Source organism: Myodes glareolus, chromosome 2 (genome assembly GCF_982192425.1).
Source record: "Myodes glareolus chromosome 2, mMyoGla1.1, whole genome shotgun sequence".
Taxonomy (NCBI): domain Eukaryota; kingdom Metazoa; phylum Chordata; class Mammalia; order Rodentia; family Cricetidae; genus Myodes; species Myodes glareolus.
The window spans coordinates 47,691,043-47,718,648 of NC_142027.1; the positions used below are offsets into that span (position 1 = coordinate 47,691,043).

The 27,606-nt window shown below is 37.7% G+C and overlaps 1 protein-coding gene and 1 pseudogene across 2 annotated transcripts in view; one reads left to right on the forward strand and one right to left on the reverse strand.

Moving 5' to 3' along the window:
- Positions 1-27,606, forward strand: part of Lsamp (limbic system associated membrane protein) — a 2,072,304-nt gene that overhangs the window by 649,886 nt on the left and 1,394,812 nt on the right. The gene's annotated exons all lie outside the window — the stretch shown is intronic.
- Positions 23,761-24,977, reverse strand: LOC148122960 (glyceraldehyde-3-phosphate dehydrogenase pseudogene; annotated as a pseudogene).

The following is a 27,606-nucleotide window of genomic DNA, read 5'->3' on the forward strand; positions in this document are numbered from 1 at the left end:
GAGAGAGAGAGCGCTCTGGAAAGCCTGAATTTCCTAGAGTTTCTCAATACTGTAAGATGGGAAATGATTTTGACTGGGACATGTTTGTTTTCATGGACTACAGCAACAGCATTTCAAGGATGTGAATATAAACCTATGATTTCTTTTTTGGATTGTTCTCACTTGCCAAACTCTGCAACCCTGCATCTCTAAATATCTCACAGTCTATGTCTTCCTTATTTTTTTCTAGTTCCAAACTCACTCAGATTTCTTGGTTACACTTCTTTGTTCTCCAGATCCAAATTCAATTTCCTCTAATACACACTCCTATTGGAAAAGCCACCTAATCAATCTTCACTTAACTTTCAGATCCAGTACAAAGTCATGTGATGATTAATTTACCCACCTCTCTTTCTCTAGTTGACATCTCCATGTGCATTGATCTTGACACTTATATTGGTGAAATATATACTACATCTTCAACAAACAGTTGTTTAAGTATGGAATTGACATAGTTTCTGAATTGCTAGAATTGTGTCTTGTTTGACTCTCATGAGAACACTTTATTGAGAGTCTTTCCTCCCCTGAGCTTAGAAGGTAGAATATGTATTCATGGCAGGGCATGAATTGAGAGGATGATCATGTTTTTTGAAAATTTATAATAAGGTGAATACAGATGTCTTGGTAAGCCACATATATTTTCTGGTGCTTTTTTTCTTCATTAGCATGCAATCTTGCTATTTATTTATGAGACATAGCTACTAAGTTTAATTTAGTTGAATATAAGTGCAGTCAATGACAAATTCAAGAAAAAAAAAGTACTTGTATGTTTACATTTGCCTTGGCTGTTAAAACCAGTTTCCTTGTCTGCATGTGCAATATTGCAGTGTAGGTATGCATGTGTGTGCACTGGAGGAACACAGATACGCATATGCATGCAATAAGGCAGAAGAGATATTCATGTAGTATTTATTTGGACTTGTCCTGATTATCAAGACCTTTACAACTTTAGAAATTTGAACAAACTCCAAGAGTCAAGATATAAATTAGTCAGCTTTGCATTATGATAGTAAACACTTAAGTGAGGTAAGAGTTATGAAAGAAAGAGTTTAATTTTGACTCAAAGTCCATTGTTGGTTGTTGGTTGCATTGCGTTGGGCCTATGACAAAGCAGTGTAGTACAGTGGGGACAGGAAGCCTAAGCTATCCAACTATGCCAGCCAGGAAGCAAAGTGATAGGTGAAAGAGGACTGTTAGTCTCAGCACATCCTCTTAGGACAGACACAAAAGACCCAAACTAACACCCAAAGGCACAAATTCCTTCCAATGAGCCTCATCTCCTAAAGTTTCCACCATTACCAGCAATTTCATAGACTGGAGATGTAACCTTCAGTATAGGAATCTTTGTGGAAATTCTGAGTTTATCAGAACAAGAGCCGTAGAATGGATTCTTTTCATAAACCCAATAATGTCCTGAAGGAGAAAATAAAACAACCATGTGACTTTGCAGACATCACTTAACCTTCCTAAGAATCCCTTCTCTCTTTCAAAGAGGACAAGTGATAACGACCCCAGAAAACTGTGGGTATAATTATGAGATAAGTACATTAAATTCATTTAATACATAGTATCAGCCATTGTGTCAATATGAAGGCATCTACAGGACAGCACAACAATGTCTTTTTGTGAGGAAAATGAGGAGTAAAAAATCAGAAACTAAATGGTTACTGAGTGAATTATGTTGTTCCTGACTCTTTATGAATGTGAGACCAACTGATGATTGCATGTGTCTGAGACATTAGAATATATGAGAATATATATATATATTCTCAATTATTCTACATGAATATGACCCTCTTAAAAATCTTCTTTATTTAATTCTATGTTTAATTTTAAAATTTTTATCCAAACATTAGAAGATCCCCCAATAAGTACTAATTATTAGGCACCACTTGATGATAACTGTGCTTGAGCACTCCAGGAAATTTTAAGACACTTTCTTAATAGTAATTTCCCAATAACCTCATTTCTTAGCAATGTGGAGGGAAACACACTGTTAGTTACTTTAAATGAGTCTATTTTAATTCATGGTAGGGAGTGATTTCTGCCCATTGACTCGATGGAGACCGAGTTAATAAAAGGGGTGAAAGAAAGGAAGGAAGGAAAAAGGAAAGAAAAGAAAAGAGAGAATTTATCCCTCTCTTATCTTCTTTCTTTGCAACTATTGCTATTTTTCTCTCCTTCTTTTTTTTTTATTTTTCCATTCAAAAATTTCCTCTTTCCCCCTCCTACCATTTCCCTCCTGTTTCCCCACTCACCCTCCTCCCTCCCACTCCAGTCTTAAGAAAGGGCAGGATACCCTGTCCTGTGGGAACTTGAAAGCCCTCCCACCCTCCATCCAAGCCTAGGAAGGTGTGCATCCAAATAGACTAGGATCCCAAAAAGCTAGTACAAGCAGTAGAAACAAGTCCCAGTGCCATTATCAATGGGCTCTCAGTCAGCCCCCATTGTCAACCACATTCACAGAGTCCGGTTTGATCACATGCTCATTCAATCCCAGTCCAGCTGGATTTAGTGAGCTCCCATTAGATCAGGCACACTGTCTTAGTGGACGGACCAACCCCTTCCTTGTTCATCCTCTCCCTCCTTCTGCTCTTCAACTGGACCTTGGGAGCTCAGTCCAGTGCTCTGATGTGGGTCTCTATCTCTATCTCCATTCATCGCCAGACAAAGGTTTTATGGTGAAAATTAGAAATATTCATCAGTGTGACTATAGGACAAGGGCAGTTCAGGTACCCTCTTCTCTGCTGCCCCAAAGACTTAGCTGGGGACATCCTCGTGGACACCTGGGATCCCCTCTAGAGCCAAGTCTTTTGTCAACCTTAAAATGGCAAAAGTTGGGAGCATGGGGATGGGGTTGGAGGTGGGGTGGAGGGAAGGGGAGAGGGGGAGAGAGAAGGGAGAAGGGGAAGATTGGGGAGAGCTTGGGAGAGTGGGAGGGTTGAGATGGAGGAAGGGCCAATATAGGAGCAGGGAAGAAGATATCTTAACTATTGCTATTTTCTTTCTCAGATTATGAGTATTGTACATTTATGTTCATTGGCCACTAGGAAAAAGAAAAGGGACCTCAAGGTTCTTCCTATAGAGAGCTTTAGGAAAATTATCTCATGGCACTGCTTGATTTTCTTCCAGTCCTTTGGGCCTCTAACATACATAGCTTTGAATCATAATCTATGTAGAACTTAATCCATTTAGGTTGCACTCACCACTACCTAGATGGGGTTACAGCAAGGAATAAAAAAAAATGTAAAGAAATGTAAAGTTGAGTATTCACAGAGAATAGAAGTAAACTGAGGAACAATTATATTTAACCTACAGCATTTTTCTTGCCAAAAAATACCTTAAAAAGAATACTATAACCCAACTAAGCTATTTTAAAGTAAAGTATAAATTTCTAGGCATTTATCTTAGCATTTGAAGTCAATAAATACCCCAATCCCAAAGGAAATACTTTGATTGTCTGACAGTACTAGATCAAAGAAACAATTTGTTCATTCTTTTTATATATACTGTATGCATATATTATATATTATAAGTTTCTGAGGCGCTGTACCAGACTCTGCAGAATTTAGGAAAGAATTAAATATGCCCCTTCCATAATAATTAAAATTTAGTAGTTTCTTGCATAATTTGCATAAAAGCCATTGCCAGGCTCATGGAATGGATGTCTCAACAAAAGAGGAATGTGAAAAGAGACATAGACAGAGGTCAGAGCCCTGGAGGTCCTTCTACCTTTAAAAGGCAAAGTAAAGAGGCAAATCAAGAGAAAAAAATAGATTTAAAGTGGCCAGAATGACAGGAAGAGAATCAAAAGCATTATAGGGGCAGCGATTTTATAAGAAGAGTTTCTGGAAGAAAGCGTGTTAAAGTTCAGACTTGTCAAAGAGAATCGTGACTGAGTAAAGCCCGTTGTATTCATTTTGGAGGGAGATTCTAGTATCTTTAAGAAAAAAACTCTCAAAAGTCCTTATGATGTGCTCACCAGCACACAATTGAAGAAAAGATTTAGTGGGTAAATGATTATGGTTAGTAGATCCTTTTGGAATTATGGCATGAAGACAAAAAAAAAGTACAAGACAGACAGGAATCACATTGCCGTCAGCACTTAGCAGGAAATCAGAATTAGCATGGACACAGCCTTCTAAGCCCACAGGACAGTAAAGCATCAGAGGTTGATTAAAGTACAGTAACAGGGAGATTGTCCTTCTATCCTGCCAATAACTACGTTTTTACTTGTTAAAGATCTACTCACCTTGAAATAGTTCTGTATTAGGCACTGTGCTGTCCACTAATGTTCAAAAACTATCACTGTGTTGTGAATTCTACTTTGGAGAATAAAAGTCCAACAGAGATTAATTTAGATACAATTCTGTTTATATTTACTGAATATTGTCTGTGTGGTAGGCAATGTTCCAGAAGATGAAGATATTAGTTACTAGTTACTTTTTAAGAAGTAGGAAAGTTAAGAGATTTGGGGATAGCTCAGTGGTAGAGCACTTGCTCAACATGCATGTGACCTTGAATTTGATCCTTAGCACAGCAAAAAAGTATAAAACTATGAAGCTTAAATTTAAGATATCAAAGGAGCAGGGAGAACAGAAAAAAAAATGACTAAATTTTTGGAAAAATAAAAAAATGACTTCTGAAATATAAAAAGGGGTAAAAATAAAAATGGGCAGTCATTAAGAAAGAGATACTTTCAGATTGCAGGTAGTATTTTGGAGAAAGTGGGCAGAAAATTGAAAGAAGAAACTGAATCTGGGAACATCAGGAACATGGCAGCAAGTACACTTTGGGACCTGGCTGTTACTAGCAAATCCCAGCACCTCTCTTAAAATTCTTATTCTGATTACGCACTGGAATTTTAAAAAGTCCTCAGAAGGAAATACTAGGACAAGTTTATTAGAGTGTTAAAGAAAAAGCTCCAGAGGAGGTAAGCTAAGGTGTAAATTGAAGCTGCTGCCCAAAACAGGGAGATAAAAGTCATGTCACTACAGTTAGTGATGGAAGTCAGTTACAGGGTGGGTGAGTAGCGACAACACCACAACGGACAAGAGAAGAGTTTTAGAAGAGTGAGGAGCCTCATGCCTTAGGAAAAGGCTCTTCAGGCCCAGATGGACATGAAGAAAGGATTATTACGCTATGTGAGTAATTCAGAGAAGTAGGAAGACTTAGGAAGTTATGGGTCAGGAATTTTGGGAAGGAAAAGTACTTCTCTCTTTATCATAACTTAAAGTGAACATGCTGTCTTGAGGGATAGTCCTTTGGCTAGGTGATTAATCAGCTCAACTGGATTTATTCTTTTTTATACTTTTATATTCGACTAGTTTGAAAAGTTAGGTCTCCGCTCAAGTCAGAGAAGAAGCTTTCCCTAATGGGCTTTCCTAGTACCCTGATCAGCATTACTGTAACATGACCACAGCATGGTATCTTCAGGGAGAGGGTAAGAACTGAGTTCCACTGAAATCAAAAGGACATAAAACTCTGACCAGAAACAGTAGAGCACTGAACACTTGAACGGAAAAAATGGCTGCAGGAAAACATTTCTGTGAGTGCATAATTTGGCCTGTGTGGATGGAAGGGTGTAGAGATGGAAGCAATTGAGGGTAAAGGACGAAGGCAGAAGAATGTTCTGAAATCCACAGTGCAGATTTCTCCTCAGCCAATGTATGGCAAGGAGCCGTTGGTGGCATGAGAAGAGGTGTGATGGTTCTGAAGACCTGAGCTTCCTTCCTCTGCCTCATGTGCAGTGGACACACACAGAAGGCCAGGCAAGAGCCCAACTGATGCCAGGAGAAACTGGAGATCAAATGCAGCTCCAGTTCTGTGCTTAAGGGGTCCCCCAAGCAAGCCCAAATAAACCCCGAGACTGACGCTAGTCTTTAAATAACATTAACACTGGCTCATGCCCATTAATTAGGGAATTAATGAGCAATGGAAGTGCCCACTCTTAAGCAATTGGTCACTTGTGATGATTAGTATGCTGGACACTGTGATGAACTAAAACACTTAAATCTGTGCACTAAAATGTAAAAAAAATCTGAAGATAGAAGTAGCCAATGAGAACATTTTTCTGTCATAAGCTATCAACTGGAAAAAGTATGTTTCGACTGTCGCACTAATTACTCCCAAATGTTTTAATGCCAGCTTGAAAATCTACCCACCCCACTGGCCTAATGTACCTAAAGATTAAATTCCTCTACAGATACAGAAATAAACATATGATCTCAAGAGCTTTAAAACTAGTAAAGAAGGGCATGATGGCCTTCATACACACCTGTCTTCCAAAAACAAATATGTGAGCCAATAAGCAAAGAAATCGTTTTTTTTCCAAAACTGAGATAATATTTAAACAACCACTGCCTTTAAGAATCAGGTTACACAGACACACAAGTAAATAAATAACTTTATGTGTATGAACTGAAACAGAAACAGCTACCCATGGCTCTGAGTTGGGCTTCTGCTTATGAACTAGCCATTTCCCAGCAGGCGATGCACTTGCTGACAAAAAAGCTGCATGATGCTTGTCAGTAATACAATGGACTCTAAGCATTTTACGCTGAGAACAAAGTGTCACTGGTTAGTAGCCTCATAGCGAGATAATCACAGGAATAGAACTGATGTAGGGCACTGTCGCGTCACTCACCGGCAATAACAGTACTCAGTGCTATGCAAGAGCTGTTTAATGAAACCAGCGATTTCTATCGTCAGTCTCTAGAACATGGTCAGGGAGACTGAGGGCTTGCCCTGCAGACTGATCATAAAGCAAAGTCATGATTTATGATGACCTAAAAGAATGATAAAAGAACACACTGCAGTACTTTTGAAGACGTTCATGAAAACTGATGTCATAAAAAGTACGCAAGATTAAAGGAAAGGTTCTCTCCGTGTGTATCAATGATTAGCTTAGGGATTCAAAGTCCTAGGTGCTACCCTACCTCTACTGCACAGTCATAGACACAGTGCTGTGGTGACCTAGACTTTGACTGTAAATTAGTATGTATATGTATCATTTGGAGGATTACAATGCTATGCTTGACAAACTGATTATTTTTCAATTCTCTCAACTCACATTGAGAAAATGATACACTATAGATGAAGGGGAATATAATACAGGCTAACTTGTCAGTTACTGTGTTAACATGCCATGCTATGATGTAGTCATGACTCCTTATTTTTTTAAAAAAGAAGAATGTTTCTGCCTGTCCTTTTTATTCATCTCTTAATTCTTTTTATAGTAGGAAAGAGTTGTCAGATGAGACTAAAAATTAAGAATGAGGAGGATAGAATAGAAATGTAATATAAATACAACAAGGGATAGTATTAGGCTAGGATGACTCTGCAAACAAGTATGCCTCCACTAATATTCTTTCTGGCTAGATTTTATCGTTTAGTAGACATACAAAATAATGAGTTCCTTTACAGAAATTTACTACAACTAAGATCCTTTTGAATTAGTTGTTCTAATCTTTTTTTTCCTTCTCTTTTCTTCCAGGTAAGTCCTGCCACTTTAAATACCACCAGAATGTTCTTTAAAAGAGTGGTAAGTTTTTCCTGAGATATGATTTACATATACAGACATCACTTTTTTAAGTTACATTTGATAGCAGAAAATCTAATGGTTTTTAATTATTAAGAAGAAATAATCCTTAGTCATAATTTGTTGAGACATATCTGTTTGCTCCTCTGATGACCCTGGATGCTCTGAGTTGGCACTGACAAGGAGAGCCCACTGGTGTGTGTGTGTGTGCTTCTTCTTGGCACTGAACTTTGTGGTCTAGGATTACAGATGACACATGGTGTGAAGTTAAGGAAGATTATATTTCTGAGCATCAGATTATAAAACCCTGAAGGTAACTATTATTCCAGGGAGAATAAAACCTTGGAAACACACACACGCAAAATACAAATCACATCTCCTTTCTATGGCAAAGCTTTCAAAGGAAATGTAAAAAAGAGGCAGCGAAAATGAGAAATAAAGTTCACAGAACGTGTCTGTTTTGATTAGCACTTCACAGGGAAGGACGTTCACACAGTAGTCTTCATCTGCTAGAATTAGTTTCAGTTCCATTAAAAGAAGCATAATTTAGCTCTGTGCACCTCAGTCCTTCATAAGTGGGGATGCTGCAAGTTGCAAGGGCTTTTGATTCATTTTCCTAAAGATGAGAGTGTGCATAACAAGCTGAAATGACGACTTCTTAGCACGGCCAGCTATTTCAGTTTGTGTCTTTGGTTTCATTGCTGTGTTGTACGTAATTATCCTTATACCAGCTTCGTTCTCAGCTGTTTCCAAAGACCATTTGAGATGCTTCTTCCATGAGGTTGAACATTCATTGGATGACATCAAAACAAAATAACAAGCAGAAGTGAACCAGAATAAGAGGGCTTTCGGCTCTCAGTCTTTAGCCAGACTATGTTAAAAAGAATGAAAAAAAAAACCCATTTACATTAGGTATCTCAAGTCTCTCGCATTTTATAACACTGTGACAGACATCAATGACTCAATTAGAAAAAAATCACCTGACAGTGTATAGATTCCTCTATGTGAAACTCTATAAAAATAACACAAAACTGCAAAATGAAGAATTAACTGATGTATCTGCTGTATACTTTAGGTCTTGTGAATTCTTAAATAGTTGTCGATTTACATCTATCAGAAGATAATCACTTTCCTATCTATTTCTTCATCCATTACCACTTATATTTCTCCCTGTTGAAAGGAACAGGTAGTAAACGGTTCAAGGTAAAATTCATGGTGTAGAGCTAAGACATCTAGGGTTATATGAAGTTTAAGTTCAGAGAATCAATTCATGGCTTGGTTACTTTATCTTCTCCTCTCTGCTGTGTTTTTTCTTGTTTAATATCTTGATTTTTAGATAAACAGTCTTAAGTCACACAGAGAAAACAAACTATAGTCACTTTGGTGGTCCTTAGAATTAATGGCCCTGTGCATAACATACTATTGAACTTTGTCACTAAATTTTCTCAAAGGAAATGCAACTGACTGACTGAAATCTGTCGGGTGCTTTATACCTACCTCTGGAAAGCCAGAATAACTCACCCAAAGTCAGTGATATAAAAAGAAAATAGGAGATTTTTTATGTTGTTTGTGTCTTAGTGAATAGGTGTGAAAAAGCTAAAAAAAAATGAGTTAGCAGATTTCTATTAATTTTCCTTATTGCTACTATTTTCAAATTTAAAACACATTGGAATGGTGTAGGGCATGTGGCCAGAGTTGGGTTGTCAAGATAGAAGACATCCCAGGCTGAGGAGCAATATATACTGCCCCTCGCAAGAGGAGGCAGGATGGAATTATGGCACCTAGAAACATTTCTTCTATTAGCGTCATGATACTTGTGTCAACAAACGCACCACAGGAGCTTTGAAGACATGCTGATACTCTTATTTTGCATCTCACTCCTTCTCTTTTCCATATGCTTTGCATATCTCCTAAGCATTATGAAAGAGTGGTGCTCACACTGATTCTGAGGCTGTTCTTGCTATAAAGGAAAAGAGATAAAGTGCACAAGCCTTGCTCATGCAGATTGAGCACTTAGAGGTGATTTATGTCATAGGTAAAAAGGGAATTTCGGAGGCCAGACATGGTAGTTGTATGGCTGTAATCCCAGCACTTCGGAGATGCGAGAATCCTGTGCCAGAAGTCAACTGTCTCAATCAACAAATAGATGACTATCTAAAAGGACAGCTTTCTCTGGAAACTTAGGAGCTATTGACGTGATTCTTTGTCTTTAATTTCTGCAAATAATCCCTAGCCCTTAGTTTGAATTGAGTAACAATAGATTGAAATAAATCATTCTTTTTCAAAATAGAAAGCAAATTAAGAATACTTTTAAATATCATGAGGTTTGCAGAATATATTTACTGCCTTAAGAATTTTTGCTTTGGAAATGTTTTAGACTTGATAATCAGGATCCTTAATATTTTTCAAAGTGCCATGAGAAAAAATATTTTTCAACGTATTTCCTTTTTAAAAATGTAAACTCTCAGTGCTTAAGCTACTCAACCAAGTAAGTTCTTGAGGATGTTACACAGATGCTCAGGAGAGCCGCCACTTCAGATTCTTAAAGTCTCACTGGGTAAAATTAGACACCTTAAACATCGTATTTGATCATCATTATGCCATATGGAGCCAAACTGCACAGCTCAATGATAACCCTTTCTGAAGTAGCAAAGGACGTACTGAAAGACCATTAACTTTTTCAGATCTAGACACTCAGTTATTGTTTACTATTTGCTTTCTGTTCTAAACAGTCAGTGTTTCTGTTGAATGATATACCAAGTTTAATAGAAGCTTTAGGTTAGCAAGGTTAGCATTGATTCACTAAGCAACATTTTGTCCTTAAGGTGAGCATAATCATATGTAGATATAATTTATTTTTTTAAAATTTATTGTTAAGGTTTTGCATATATATTCAATACATTATATATTACATATTGACCATATTCCCCCATATACCCCTAGTCTCTTTTTGAGCCCCCATCTTCTCTAAATTACAATTCTTTGTCTGCCTGAATAATTTTACTCATACTTAATTTCCATATTTTTACATAAATTCTGTATCTGTATAAAATCTACTAAAGGTGAAAGAAAACATGGCATTTGTTTTTCTATGACCAGCTTAATCACTTAATATGAACATTTCCTAATAATATCCATTTCCACAAAGGTAATATGATTTTATTTTTCTTTTAAAAACTCCTTTCCCTTTTATTGACTGTTTTCTCATACAATATAACCTGACTATAGTTTCCCCTCCCTCCATTCCTCCCAGTTCTTCTGCGTATCTCCTCCCCTCAGGATCCACTCCCTTTCTGTTTCTCGATGTAAGTGAATAGGCTTCCAAGAGACAACAGCCAAGCATAAAATAAAATATAATAAGATGAAGCAAAAGCTATCATATCAAAGTTGGACATACCAAACCAACAGGAAGAAAAGAGTTCCAAAAGCAGGCAGAAGAATGAGAGATCCATTAGTTCTCGCAGTCACAAGTCACATAATAATACTAAACTAAAAGCTAAACTATATACACAAAGGACTCAGTGCAAACCCATTTAGGCCCTGTGCTTGCTGGGAGCTCATATGGGTCTTATTTAGTGGATTCATAGGGCCTTCTTCTTCTGGTGTCCTCCACCCTCTCTGTCCTTACAATCTTTCTACCTACTCTTTCTTGTGATTCTCTGAGCTGTGACGGGAGGAATTTGATAGAGACCTCACATCTGGACTCCATCTCTATGTAATGTCTGGCTGTGGGTGTCAGCATCTGTTCCCATCTGCTGCTGGAGGAAGCCTCTCTGATGATGACTGGATAAGGCACTGGCTGGCCTATGAGTATAGCAAAATATCCTCAGGACTCATTTTATACATTTTTTTAAGACCAGGAGAGTTTCATTCTACCCCAGGTCTCTGGGCTGTCTAATCTCTGGTTCTTGGTGACCCAAGCAGTGTCAGGAATGGGTTTCTTCTTCTACAGTGGGCTGTAAGTTAAATCAGACTTTTATTGGCTGTCCTCAGAAGTTCTGAGCCACCATTGCCCTAATGTATTTTGAGGGCATGATAGATGTAGGCCAACAATTTTGTGGCTGGAATTGTTTACAAGTTTCCCTTTTGGTAGCCTGTATGTCTTACCTCAGTAAAGAGACTATAATTTAGGGGTGGAAGCTCCATGTAAGCACCAACTCAACTTCTCCATGTTCGATGAGTTGTGTGGGTGTTGTCCTCAACAATGGGGCCCTGCTGTGAGTTTGTAGAGAGCAACCCTTTGTTAACAGCCTGGGTTGTTTGTGGATTTTGATGGAGCCACCTAGGACATCTTAATTGAATTCAACCCAGTCATTACACTGAAAGCCTCACCTGGCTACAGGTGATAGCCAGTTGAGACTCCATATTCCCCATTACTAGGCATCCTCATTAGGATCAACTTCATAGAGTCTAGAAAATCTCCACTGCACTTGGTTTCCCAAAGACTCCCCAATTCTAGCTGTACTCCCCATACTCTCTGTCTCCACAGCAGCTCCCTCCACCTGATTCTCTGCTCGCTCTCCACCCACCCCCAGGCCACCCATAAATTTTATTCTATTTCTCTCTTCCTAAGCAGATCCATATGTTCTCCTTGAACCCTCCTCTTTACCTCTCTGACTCTATAATTTGTAGCCTGGTTATCATTTATTTAAGAACTATTATCTGCTTATAACTGAAAAATACCATATTTATCTTTCTGGGTTAGGATTCTTCAGTCAGAATAATTTTTTTTCTGGTTTCTTCCATTTGCCCATAAATTCCATGATGCTTCTTTTTCTTAACAGCTGAGTAATCCTCCATTGTGTAAATGTGGTAAATATGCTACATTTTCGTTATCAATTTTCTGTTGAGGGACATCTAAGTTGTTTCCAATGTCCAGCTATTATGAATAAAGCCACAATCAACAAGGTTGAGCAAGTATCCTTGAGGTAGGATAACTTGTTTTTTGAGTATATATCCAAGATTTGTATACCTAGATCATGAGGTATGTGGATTGCCAGCTTTCGAAGGAACTAGCCTCCATTGATTTCCATAATGATTGAGGTATTTGCACTCCCACCAGCAATGGAGGAGTGTTCCTCCTGCACATCCTCACCAGCATGTTTCTTGTGTTATTGAGCTCAGCCATTCTGATAGGTGTAAGTCTCAAAATAGTTTTGATTAGTATTTCCCTGATGGTTAAAGATAATGAACACTTCTGTAAGTGTTTTCAACCATTTGAGATTCCTCTATTGAGATTCACTCTTTAGATATGTATCCCATTGTAATGAAATTATTTGTGTTTGTTTTTATATTGAGTTTCTTAGATGTGCGCTTGGAAAAATCTTCTCCTATTCTGTTGGCTGCTGCTTTGTCCAGTTGACAGTGTCCTTTGCCTTATAGAAGCTTTTAGTTTCATGAAGCCCCATTTATTGATTTGCTGACCTTAGTGCCTGCACTAGTGATGTTCGGGTTAGGAAGTTGTCTTGAATGCCAATGCATTTAAATTTATACCCTACTTTGTCTCCTGCTTGTGCAGTGTGTCTGGTTTTATGTGGGCTATGTTGTATATTCATTTTCATTCGGTTCTAAACAGTCTTTAATTCTTTTATCTCTTGGCCTAATTTTTCATTCAGTAGGGAGTTGGCCAATTAATATGAATTTGTAAGCTTTGTGTAGTTCCTGTTGTTGATATACAGCTTATTTTGTGGTGGTCTGGAAGTATGCAGAATATTATTTCAATCTTCTTGAATCTGTTGTGACTTGTCTTGTGTCCTTTGTGTCCAAGTATGTGGTAAGTTTTGGAGAAAGTTCTTGAGTTGTAGAAAAGAAGGTACATATTTTTGTGGCTGGGTGAAATATTCTGTAAATACACGTTAGGTATAGAATGTCTGTTAATGCCGGTATTTCTCTGCCTTGTTTTTTTTTATTTATTTGTTTTTGCATTTAGATGACCTGCCCTTCGGCGAGAGAGGGGGTATTGAAGACTCCCACTACTTGCCTGTCACTAAGGGCCAATATGTGGTATAAGCTGTAATTATGTTTCTTTTACAGACTTGGGTACTCTTATATTGCGTGGATATTGTCAGATATTTAGAACTGAAATCTTTGTAGATTTTTCCTTTGATGAATATGTAGTGATCCTATATATCTATTTTGAGAGTTTTGGATTCAAGTCCATTTTGCTAAACATTAAAGTGATTCTATCTGGTTGCTTCTTAGGTCTAGTTTTCTTAGAAGATTTTTCCAATTTTTTACTCTGAAGTGCTATCTTTCCTTAATGTGGAGGTATGTTTTTTGGATTTAACAGAAGGATGGTGCTGTGGTTAATGCTCTTGTACACTGTAAGCATTTGTCACTCATATTAGTTAAATAAAATACTGATAAGTCAGCAGCTAGGCAGGAAGCCAGGTGACCAGACTAAGAGAATTCTGGGGAAAGAAAAGGCAGAGAATCAGTGACAAGTCAGATGCAGAGGAAACGAATGAGAATGTCTTACTGAGAAAAGGTACCAATTCACATTGCTAAATGTAGATAAGAATTATGGGTTAATTTACATTGTAAGAGCTAGTTAGTAATAAGCCTGAGCTAATAAATCAAACAGATTATAATTAATATAAACCTCTGTGTATTTTTATGGGACTGAATGGCCACTGAACCATGTGGGACAGAAATTCTTCATCTACAAATGAAGGCCAACATGGGACGCAAATTTCCACATAAAGTCTGAGAAAGCTTAAAAAAGTGTGTGTGGGGTTTCCTAGGACAGACAAGAACAGAGTAAAGCTCAGCTTCTTGGTAACTGTCTTTACTCCAGTAGGCTCTGTTTGCTGATCGCAAGCAGAGGTGTGGCTTCCGTAAGAAAGGCTTCCTGACTCCTTGTTAGCAGCAAAAACTGTATGGTTGCTCTTTTAAGAGGCCCTTCCACCAAACACTTAAATGGTGCTCATAAACAGTCACCAGCATGGTTCTTGGTGGTGGCATGGACCTAGAATCTCTTCAGAGCTGTAACAATAAACGTGACTCCCATCAATACTTCTGCCATGATGCTAGAATCTCAGAAAGTCAAGGAGTGGGTGAAACCAGCTGCCAAAGCTGACGTTTTATTCCTAGCCATGCTACTTAGCAGATTAAAGATTCGTGTGCTCAGAAAAAGATAGAGATATACAGTAAATTTAGATTTAAAATAATCGACTCTAAATGGTTTGCAGTGTGTTTAAAATTATATGTAGGCTTGGTAGGTAAAAGAAAAGGCATAGAGAAAGACCTTTAAAAAGAAAGAGAGTAGCTAGGTGTGGTAAAAAGAAAGAGAGTAACCAGGTGTGGTAGCGCACATTTCATCCAATCATGAGGGGGCAAAGCAGGCAGATATCTGAGTGTTCCTGTTGTAATAGCAACACTAGTTAGTTCCCGGGTGCTTAGCCCCAAAATAATCACACAGAAACTGTATTAATTAAATCATTGCTTTTCCTATTATCTCTAGCTTCTTATTGACTAACTCTTATATATTAATTTAATCCATTTCTATTAATCTGTGCATTGCCATGTGGCTGTGATTTACTGGCTAAAGTTCCAGCATCGGTCTCCATCAGGACTGTATGGCTTCTCCCTGACCCCATTCACTTTCTCCAAGCATTCAGCCTAGCTTTCCCTGCCTAGCTCTGTTCTACCCTATCAGGCCAAGCCAGTTTTCTTTATTCATTAATAGTAATCACAACGTACAGAGGGAAACCCCACATCAAGTTTGAGGCCAGCCTAGTCTACAGAGTAATTTCCAGTATAGCCAATGATACACAGAGAATCCTTGTCTCAAGGAAAAAAAATTAAAAAAATAAAAATAAAATAAATAGAGTTTATCTTTAAACAGGCCATGGAAAGATGGAAAATACACAGAGAATCTGGATACTGTATGCTATTGTGTTATCTTTGTATTGATTGACTGCTGAGGAAGGAGCAACTGCTGCTAAAGGACATTTGATTATAAATGCTGTTGGATTAAACCAACCTCTATTTTTGAAAGGTATCTTGACTTCAAAATTTATGTCAAAAGATATGTTACTTTTGGAGACAGTTTCCAGAATTCCATGAGTCTGTGCTTTCTTTATTGATTTTGTTTTCATATTTAGGTCTTGAACAGTTTTATTCATTTAATTCAAATATCAGTATTGCTTTGGGTTGGTCAAGAGATCTATTCATTTCCTCTTGGAGGACTTCCATCATCTTCATACATTCCTTTTCTTATGATCCTGCTATGCTGAGATATTTGGTGCCTTCTGTGGTAAGGTAGCTGGGAAATATTGTCCTGGCTGTTATTTATTATGTTCTTATGCTGGTGTCTAGGCATCTGAGTTTTACAAGATTATATGATTAGATGTGATATATGGATTTATTTTTGTTGGGTGGGAGCTTTGTTCCTTGGTTTCTGTTTCTTTTCTGGATTTTTAGAGAGTATGGTGGCTGTATGTTGCCTGTTTTCCTGCCCTGCTCAGCTGGTATATTGTAGGTCAGCCCCTTTGGGTTACTGGAATATGTTTGGGGCAGGAAGATTGGAGGAGAAATTCTCTATGATCTCTTGGGGATAGGATCATAGAGGAAAGGGAGACCATAGCAGGTTTCATTCTACAGGGATGTGGTTGAGACTGGGGATATTAGATCTTAGGAGCAATAAAAGAGCTGTAGACCCATGATCAGCCTACTTTTTGTCCTGGGAGAAGTAGCCTTTGGGTTAGCAGGGGGTGTCTTCAGGAATAAGTGTCTAGGGCTAGACAAGTGGCTTGCCTAGAGGTTAAAACCATTTGCTGCTCTTGCAGTAGACACGGGTTTAGGACATAGCGTCCATATCACAGCCATCTACAACTCTGGCTACAGTGTATCTGATGCTCACATCTGGCCTCTGAGGACAGTACACACATGTGGTGTCTGTAATGTACACAAAAAACACAAAAATGCTCATAAAATAAAAATAAATCTTCAAAAAATCCAAACAGAACAAAATAAACTACAAATTTATATATGACAAACCTATAGCCTCCTTTAAGCTTGATGGGAGGGATCTAAAGACATTTCCGCTAAATTCTGAAACAAGAAAAGGATATCTACTTTATTGACCCTTATTCAATATAGTGCTTAAAACCTTAGTTATAACCATGAGATGAGAAGGAAGTAATTGGTATATAAAGAGGAAGATAAGTCAATGTGTCCTATATGCAGATGATGATTTTATACACAAACTCTTAAATCTGATAAACACTTTTAAAAATTGAGAAAATTTTTGAAACAGTATTCTTCCTATAGAATAAAATTCAAACACGTCAACGGAGGAATCAGCCACTTTCTGATTGGATTTAAGAGACACTTCCTAAGAATGGACTCCTGCCTGGTACTGTGAATGGGGAGAAGAACCATGACTAGTTAGATGACAGACACTAGAGGGGAGCCTACTAATATTGTGTTGCTAAGTTGCCATAATATTCAACTGCTTTCTAAACATTTATCTTTGTACCCATATATTAGTACAGCTGAACTTTCACCAGCAAAGCTTCTCTTTGTAGAAGGTAACAATGAGTATAGATGAAATTTAATCTTTATGTAGAGAATAAAAGCCTGTGGGATTCTATTCTCGGCCTTAACTGGGGTATCTACACCATGATGTTCTGCCCATGGTCTAGGAATCTTTTCAGAAGAGGATGGGGAAAGGGTGTAAAATGCAGAGGTACTGGAAGACCAATGTGAAATAGTATCATGTGAGCATGATAGTGTCATTGCACACATGAACACATAACAGCCATGACTTCAGGAATAAGAGCCACACATGATTAAGGCAGCCGAAATACCATTGTGGATCATAAAGGGGGTCATGAAGTTCCACCTATAACTGAGGAACTACGTGCAATTGATGACTACTGGATATGCCAGAGGGGCAGTTCTTTTCTGTGATGCCACCCCCGATATCTGTGCTCTAGTGGATGATCTTACATCCATATACATATTGGCAACACTGGTGCACTCAGAGGCTTTGAACACTAGCAGATGAAGTTGGGATGGGAAATTGTTGTAAGAAGAACTAAGGAGTTGGATGTAGATTTTCTCAAAACACATTATATGCATGTGTGAAATTCTATTTTTTCAATCCAATTAATCTGTTTTTCAAAACACATTATACGCATGTGGTATGGGGTGCTAAGGAGTAGGAGGTGGATTTGATCAAACCACATTATATGCATATGTGAAATTCTGAAACATTAAAATTTAAATGATAGTGAAAAACAAAACTAAAATTAGACCTACCATATTTGTACCCCACCTGGGTATTTCTAGGAGGGACTCAAGGTTAACATAGTACAGAGCTGTTTAGTGTGCTAAAGTTTATTTTAGCATTGGTAAATTGTAGAACCGACTTAGGTGACCAACAATGAATAGTGGTAATAATTAATTGAAGGTTGTTAAGCATGAAAAATGCAACATTTTAGCCCTGAAGAAGGATGAACTTCATGGTTGGCTGTACAAGGTATTCAACTGGAGATAATAGGATTGAGTAAATTAAGAACTCACAGAAGGACAAACATCACATATTTTCTCTCATTTCTTGATTTTTATATAAATGCAGAAAATTAAGCAAATGAAATTCTGAGCAAAAGTTAGCTGAAGAAAATAGAAGCAACTTGTGGGGGAATCACAGGAAATAGGAGTGTTAGGGGTATTTTTATTATATGTTTATCTGAAAATGAGTATGCAGAGTACAGTACAATGAGTAGGCAGAGTGAGAAACTAGAAAGAATTAAAAAGAGAACAATATTCTAAAACCACCTTTGTGTTGAAACAATACATGTTTTAAAATATATGTCTTAATCTTTAACAAAAAACACATCTCAATTAAAAAGTCGGTAAAAGGGCTAGAGAGATGCCTCACCATCATGGGTTGAGAGCACTTGTCCAGCTTCCAGGTTGGACAATTTATAATCTCCTGTAATTTCAGATGCAGGGAATATGATTCTCTCCCTGGATGCTACAGGTATGCAGGTACTATGTGCAAGTACATATGAATGGATGCACATGAAACATACACAGGGGAGGGGAGAGAAAGAAAGAGAAGGAGAGATTTTCCTACCTCAACTTGATGTCCTATGTTTCATTCAGGCCCATGGGAGTTGTGTCTTTCTAAATGGGGATAGAGAAGAAGTGGATGGGGATGGGGCTAGATGGGAGAGAGAGAAGGAGAGGAGCGGAGGGAGGGGAAACTGTGGTCAGCATGTAAAACAAATGAAAAAACGTTGATTGAATAAAATAAAGTTAAATTTAAAAATTGGAAAAAACATCTAAACCAATACCTCATCGAATAATATAGACTTGAAATAACATGAAAGGGGGATGTATTAGCTATTTGTCTATTGTTGTCATCAAATACCATGACCACAGCAACTTGTAGGTAGAGTAGTTTATTTTGGCTTATTGCTCCAGAGAGTTAGAGTTCAAATGCTGGGAAGATCAAGGCAGCAGATAGCCAGAGCAAGAAACTGAGACATCACATCTCCACTGGCAAGCATAAATCATACACCAGAATGTAAGTAGCTGGAGACTATAAACTCCTCAAGTAGGTACTCCTTTACCTACTGAACCTCCCTAATCAGTGTCACCAAATGGGAACCAAGTATTCGCATGCCCAAGCTGTGGAAGACATTTCACAGTGATCAACATACTGTGTAAAAAAATACTTCAGAGCTAAAATAAGTGGACACTAAGACATGGCCATTCAACTGGCTGTCACATAAAATCTCTCAATGCCACTAGCTGGGGAGGAGTGGGGCAACAGGTGCCTAGTCGCAGTGGGTACAAATCTTCAATCAATGTTGTCAAAAGATACCTCCTTCCTACTAAAATAAACATAGTTGTAACAGATAACGCAACTTTCCCAATTTATTTTCAAAACTTTTTTGAAAATTAGGTCCACACAAGACCTATATGTTTTTTTTTATCTACTGCGGCTTTCTACACAATTTTTAAAATCTGAAAGTATACATGATTTTTCAAAGATACAGTCATACTAAGATATTTCTATATGTCGGAGTAGTATTCAGCTATCAGAAGGAATGAGTGATCAAACCACAAAAATACGGACACATCCTAAATACAAACTGCTAAATGAAAACAGATCTAAAAAGGCTGAATGCTGTATGATTTTAACTTTGTGATAGTCTGGAATTGTTCAAGCAATGGAGTGTAAGCAGAGAAGTGGTTATTGGGGCTTGTCATGGTAGGCAACTGGAATAGGTGATGCATAGGAGAGGCATTATAACTTATAAAACTTTATATTGTAAATAAAGAGCTCTATTTTTAAGGTTTATACATATGTTAGAAGATTGGGAGTTCTCAAAATGGAATGCAGAAGAAGATAAGAAAACAATCTCAACACATTACATAGATATGACCCAACCTCAGGTGAAATTTACAAAGGTCAATAGCATCACATCCATGTGGTAATGGATTTGAGCTGAAACAGCAGTGTGAACTCATTAGAGTTCCGTGTAGACACATAAAGTCTACATATAAGTGAACAGGTATATTTTAATCACAAGTCACATGGCAAAGCGTTCTTTTAAGAAATTTACTGCGAAACCACAGTGAGCTGTTTACTTACCCAGCAACCTTAACAAAACAAGCAAACAACAGTGAAAAAGAGCAACCCCTGCTGGACAGCTACACCCTTTTCAATACAAAATCTTTGAGCAAGGAACTGAACTGAAAGGAAACACGTTTGTACACAAGCCTGGTGAAGTTTAAGCTGATGACACACACTAAGCATTATGGCTTCTGCTCTATAAGGATGAAGGACATGTATAAACTTCTTTCAATTTGCTAGTAATTCTTCCTAGAGATGACTGAATGTTTCAGAGGTAGGTTATCCCATCTGCCTGAGAATGTACTGTGAGGATCCTAGAGCATGTAGAATTAAATATTAGAAGTTATGGAAAAAGGTAATCTCACACATAATTTCCCAGAGAACTTAAAGAATGAAGTGGCTGTGTTCTTTGGATAGAAAAGAGTTCTTATCATGAACATGCCGTGCTTCCACTGTAGAGGGCACCTCTAATCTGGTCTGTTTTAGCAGTTCATTAGAACTGGGAACCACAGAGAGGAGGACAGCTCATGAGGGGGGCTCTCTATAAATATCTGCAGTAATATTAGTCTCAGCATTACTTGATATCTAGGGATAGCTTCTGAAGTGACTATGGACAGACTATTGGGTAATGATAAGAGTACTGGGTAAAATGGGGTACTCCCAATGATAACACATTCAGAAGAAGAGATTGTTTAAAGAGATGCAGTCTTCACAGATGACGTTTATTAGAACTAATAAAAATGGAGACCACCCCACAGCTTGGCATAAGAATATTAGTGTCTAGTGTCCCTCGGTAAAAACATTTGCCATTGTTTGCCACCCCAGTGTTGTGGAAGGTGTTTCTAAAGCCTTTGGCACCACATCACTTCAGGTTTAGGAACCACGCAACAAATTCACTAGGCATGTTTCAATCTCAACTCCTTAATAGAGTACATGAGTGTACGTAACACATTGTTTTTGATTTTGTGGTATCGTATTTGAAACAATCTTCATAAACCCGTACTACAATTAAGGATCTTCTATTTAGTAACTTCTTTGAAAGTCGAGTGTTATAAGTACATTGAACATATGCCTTTGAATTTTCTAATGGAAAACTTTTAAGCCAAAAATGAATATTAAATGTCTCTTCATTTCATAATTTCCAGCAAAAATGAGGCAGGATAGATCTTTATTTTACAAGCTATTGAAATAGAGACTCCAAAGTTAAATTATTCTAAGAGAGCAAGTTTATAATGAATTACTAAGTCTTCTAGACAAGTTTAAGTTTTGTGACTACCCACGTTTCCTATAAATGGATGCAGCTCTAACAAAAACAGAGGATCTTAAATGCACAATATTAAGGCTCTGTCTCTCTCTGTGTCTCTATATCTCTCTCTGCTCTCTCTCTCTATCTCTCTCCCCATCTCTTTCCCCTCTTCCCCTCCCTTTCCCCTCCATAATCCAATAAATAAACTCTATATTCCCGAAAGGACACAATATTATGAAAAGTCACATGTCATTACTCAGAAGGAGCATTTTTTTATTCCATTTGAAAAGAACAATTTCATGTAACTTATAGGAAAATAGAGATCATTGCCTTGCTTGAGAATTTTATTGAAAGAATCCAGACATAGTGATTCACACCTGTAATTCTTTTTTTTTTTTAAGCTGAGGCAGGAGGATTTTAAATTCCAAGCAAGTTTGGGCTTCATAGACAGACCAGTTCTAAAATACTCATCAAAAATTTGTAGATTCATCCATCCTGCAAAATTCTTGAAGACAGCTGCCAGGTGATGTTTGACTTAACCTGTTCAGTACCTGGAATATGTTTTCTAATCCTCTAACTTGATAGAAACCTAAAGGAGACAGTGGGCAGGCGTCTCTGAAGATTATTCTTCTGACACTAAAGAACCCTTGGGTCAAGCTCCCTCTCTGGTTGAGAGTGTTTTGTCCCCCAATTGGCTGAATACATTCAGTTTTTCATAGAGTTCTTTACACTTCTAAACATACAGACTTCTTTAAGGAATAGATATTTTAAATCCCTTATTGCGTTTCCTTTATATTTTTTTCCATGAAAGAAAACCATCATAGCATATTTATTTCACACAGACTATAAATATCCTTAAAGGATATTTGAATTTCTTTTGAAAAATGGTTGACAAAAAGGATTGGTGAATATTTCTAAGTGCATTTCCGGGAGAAGAAGAGGTGGAGTTGGGGTCAATGAAGTGGGAAGTCATTAACTTTCTGATTCATCTAAAGTCCTAACTACTAATATTAACATGGAAGAGTAAGGAGCACCCTTGACCTCAATTACTTTCACCCATGTCTTTCTGTTTTCTCATATTATATTTTGGAACATGATTTCTGTCTGAAATACACTTGAGGTGGAGGCTGCCCAATCTGAATTCAGGGACTGGGATTTTCGATATAGGGGAGTGTTCCTGGGGTGATGGGGATGGAGACTCGGGAGAGCATCTAGCTGAAGCTCTGTGTATGTCATTCTTTTTTCCCTCCCAACATCTCTCAGTCCCCTCTTGTCACCCTTTGTCTCTTTGTTAAAAGTCATTATTTTTTTTCTCTGTGTGAGATTTTGTCATTAGATGAAAGGTCATGGTTATAATCTGAATCTTGGATAATAAATACAGTGTAAAATGGATTGAAATGCATAGAGCAAAAAGACTTTTTCAATTAAAAAACAGTTTGCCAAGCCTGTGCCGGAAAAACAACCATATAGACTCTGAATTCTTTTCACTGATAATTAGCTGCTGCTGAAAGTTAATTACTTTCAGGATCAAAGGCAACAAAACTAGAAATAAAATGCAAGAATTCCTTTCAGATTTACAGCTTAAATAAATGTTTGCCTTCAGAGAAGACAGTATGCTAAAGCCTTCCTAGAGGCTAATGAACTCAGGACTCTTCAATACATATAGACCAACTTTAAAGTTCCCTCTGATGGGTAAAGAAATAAGGTGAATTTTATTCCCTTTGGGAGTGTGTTCTGGGAGACTGTGTCAGCGAAGTCAAGACTCCCTGCATTACCTTCATTTTCTTTATCAAAGGAACTATGAAATATTGGCCCTTATGAAAAATTTATACCCCATCTGCTTTCTTCTGAAAACCTCTGCTCAACATTCTGATTTGATTTCTGATTCATCTGAGCAATAGATATGTGTTATTAAGAAGCCCAAATCTGAGGGTGTTACTGTTCTACCTGTTTTCATCCCACTGTCTAGCCAGGCCTTGTTGGTTGCTGTGTTCTTTTAAACTTAATGCACTTGGAGCACCTCTTCATGAAATGATTTTAAAATGTCAAAAACAGAACATAAATGGAATTTCTATCATCATATAGTTTCAATTTCTTTTCTGGTAATAGGGTGTGATCCTTGAACAATACATTTGGGGATAGAATGGTAAGGCTGTGTGATATTTGTGAAAGATTTAAGTTGGTGTGAAGGCTAAGCTATCTCAGAACCTTGGCTAGAGGAGCATGGATGATGGGGGCAGTTTTATTTATTTATTTTTTTTGAGGGGGGAATTTCTATGTTTGCATCATATCAGGGTCACTTTGCTTACCAAAAGAACACAGGTATATGTATTCTTTTTTTTTAAAGAGGGGATGCAGTGAACTTTATTGATGGTATTCAAGAGAGTAGGGCTCCCTAAGCCTCTCCTGCTATCTGGGGGTCTGGGATGGAAACTGTGAGGGAGAGCTCAGTGTCAAGGGTTGAGTTAGGACAGGGACTGCTCAGCAGCCGAGGGCCTCTCTTGCTGTGTCCTTGCTGGGGTGGGTGGTTCAGGGCGGGCTTCTTACTCCTTGGAGGCCATGTAGGCCATGAGGTCCACCACTCTGTTGCTGTAGCCGAACTCATTGTCGTACCAGGAAATGTGCTTTACAAAGTTGTCATTGAGAGCAATGCCAGCCCCAGTATCAAAGGTGGAAGAGTGGGAGTCACTTTTAAAGTCGCAGGAGACAACCTGGTCCTCAGTGTAGCCCAGGATGCCCTTTAGCGGGCCCTCGGATGCCTGCTTCACCACCTTCTTGATGTCGTCATACTTGGTAGCTTTCTCCAGGCGGCATGTCAGATCCACGACGAACACATTGGGGGTAGGAACACGGAAGGCCATGCCCGTGAGCTTCCCGTTCAGCTCTGGGATGACTTTGCCCACAGCCTTGGCAGTGCCAGTGAATGCAGGGATGATGTTCTGGGCAGCACCACGACCATTTCGCCACAACTTCCCAGAGGGGCCATCCACAGTCTTCTGAGTGGCCGTGATGGCATGGACTGTGGTCATGAGTCCTTCCACGATGCCAAAGTTGTCATGGATGACTTTGGCCAAGGGGGCTAAGCAGTCAGTGGTGCAGGAAGCATTGCTGACAATCTTGAGTGAATTGTCATACTTGTCATGGTTCACACCCATCACAAACATGTGGGCATCCGCAGAAGGGGCAGAGATGATGACCTTTTTGGCCCCACCCTTCAAGTGGGCCCCAGCCTTCTCCACAACATACTCGGCGCCGGCATCACCCCATTTGATGTTGGCTGGATCTCGCTCCTGGAAGATGGTGATGGCCTTCCCGTTGATGACAAGCTTCCCTTGTCATTCTCAGCCTTAACTGTGCCTTTGAACTTGCCGTGGGTGGAGTGATACTGGAATATTTAGACCATGTAGTTGAGGTCGATGAAGGGGTCATTGATGGCAACAACGTCCACTTTGCCAGAAGTGAAGGCAGCCCTGGTAACCAGGCGTCCAATACGGCCAAATTCGTTCACTCTGACCTTCACCATCGTGTCTCTGGAACGAGGCTGGCACTGCATGAAAAGAAGCGGCTGTCCCTAGAACAGGGAGGAGCAGAGAGCCTATGTATTCTTTTAACATATTAAATTTCCAGTTTTTCTTGATGCTGAGCACATTATGCAATCAAGCTTCTATTCTAGTCTTAAAATTTTCATTTCCCTGAAGATAGATTTGTTTAGCATTACTTTATACAAATTGTTGTCTATTTGCATATTTTCATTTGATAAATACCTACATACATAAGCCCTTCACTCAGATTTAGTTGAGTTAGTGTTGCTTTTTTGTGTTGTTAAATAATAGTTGTAATTTATGTATTTTCACTCTATCAGTTGTGTTCTGTCTTGTGTAGTGGCTTTTAACTGTGATGTTGCATTCCTGTCTTGCAATTCTGGGACTGATGTTTGGTGCTACATCCAAGAAACAACTGCAAAAATTTTTAATCTTTGATTTTCTTAGGTTTCCATAGGTTTGGAATTTCAGTTTTGGTTCTTGATCTGGATTGTCACAATATTGATTATTGAAAAGTCTTTCTGTTCCATTTTCTGTCTTTTTGCTGCCTTTGTAGAAGGTCAGTTGACCCCAAATGCATAGTTATGTTTTGGGCTTAATTTGTCTGTCTTTGTGTCAGCTCTTCCTTATTTGTTTTTGTATATTTGAAGTATTTTTGACATCAGAAATGTGAGTCTCTCAAATTTCATTTTTATTAGTATAGTTTTAGATATTAAAGGTTATTCCACATCCCATACATATTCTGCAAATATCTCCAATAATTTTCTAATAGAAACTGCATAAATCTCTGTTGCTCTGTAGAGGTACATTTTATGAAAACTAAATTCCCTAATCCATGAGCCCAGGATGTATTCCTTCCATTTATTTGCATTTTCTTAAGCTTCTTTCAACATTTTTTTAGGTCACTGTACAATTCTCTCACCTACTTGAGTACTTTTTCCCCTGAGGGTTTTGAAACGGTCTTGCAAATAAAATTGTTTTCATAATGTTCTTTTCAGCTTTTTCATTGGTGGATTTTAGAAAAAGACTGATCTTAATTTGTTGATTTTATATCTTGGGACTTGGATGGAATTGATTAACTAATGTGTGTGTGTGTGTGTGTGTGTGTGTACATACACAATAATGTACACCTGCATATGAATGCACACATTTACTCCATACAAGTATTACTTAAATTCTCCTACATATACAGAGATGTTATCTTTTAGCAGAGATAATTTTATTTTCTTCTTGCATTTTAGATATTTTTTTCTTTTTTCTGCATAAATTTTACTGGCAGAACGCTCACTACTCTAGTAGACATCAAAAGTGTGGGAACCCTTTATTGTTCTTCATCTTAGAGGGAAACCTTTAATTGTTTTTCCTATTGAGAATAATGTTCAATCTGGCTATTTCAAATTCTTCTTTTCTGATGTAGAAGTATACCATTTTAAAGTGAATTTTATTATAAAACTGCCTTTCTGCTTTTGGATACTTGTTTTATGCCATTTGAGGTGATCACATGATTTTTATTTTTTATTCCAACAATACTGTGATACATGGATTTTTTTCTATGTGGAATCATTCATGTACCCCAGGGATACAACTCATTTAGTCTTCATGCCCTTTATTGTGCTGTTAAATTTGACTTGCTACTATTTAGATGAGGATTTTATGTCAATGTTTAATGATAAGTCTATAGCTGACTTGTGTGGAATCTTTGGATATTGATTCAGGGAAGTGCTAGCCCCAAATAAATTTGTGTATGCTCTATCTTTTTTTCTTTTTAAGGGAATTTATGAAGAATTGATGCTAAGTAACAAAAAATAATTGGTGAAATTCCCCCACTGAAGTGTTGTTGACCTCTGTTTTTCGTCGTGGGGATCTTTCTGGTTTCTAATTACTAGTTTCTAGTTACTCATTGTAATATATTGGGTTTTTTTTATTCTTTGTGACTCTTGCTGAATTTTATTTCTAGAAATATGTTTATCTCTTCTAGGTTATCAAAATTATTAGCTTATAATTTTAGAGTACTCTTTCATAAGCTTTTTAATTTGTCACCAGTCAGTATATCCCTGTTTTCTGAGCTTCATTACTTTATTATTTTAATGAGAGTATGAAAATTTCGCAAAATTTTCTGATATTTTTAACAAAATTTGTAGTTTTATTGAGTTTTTCATTATACTCTTTGTCTCAAACTTTAAATTTCTTCTATGTCCCTTTCATTATCCCCTTCTGCTAACTTTTGACTTAGGGTGATCTTTTTCTGGTACTTCAGAATATGAAGTTAACTTCTAGAATTGAAAATTTTCTTCTTTTGAAGTGGGCATTTCCACCATATATTTGTCACTTAGCTGTACCTACTACATCTTAAATACTGACAAGTTTGCCATGCTCTTGTTCTACCATCTAACCGACAGCACTTCTCTATAAACATTTTGGTATCATAGAATGACAGTCTTGCTTTAAAACACAAAACCTTTCTGATCAAAACACAGTCCTTTTAGATAATGAATATATTAAATCCGTACTGAATGTTTAAGCATAGGCAATTAAAAGCACAGAGGAACATGTGATCTTTCAATGGCAAGGCAAAGACTTAGTAAAACACATTCAGAGCTCAATACAATAAACAAATAATATATTTTAATTACTCAATTTATCT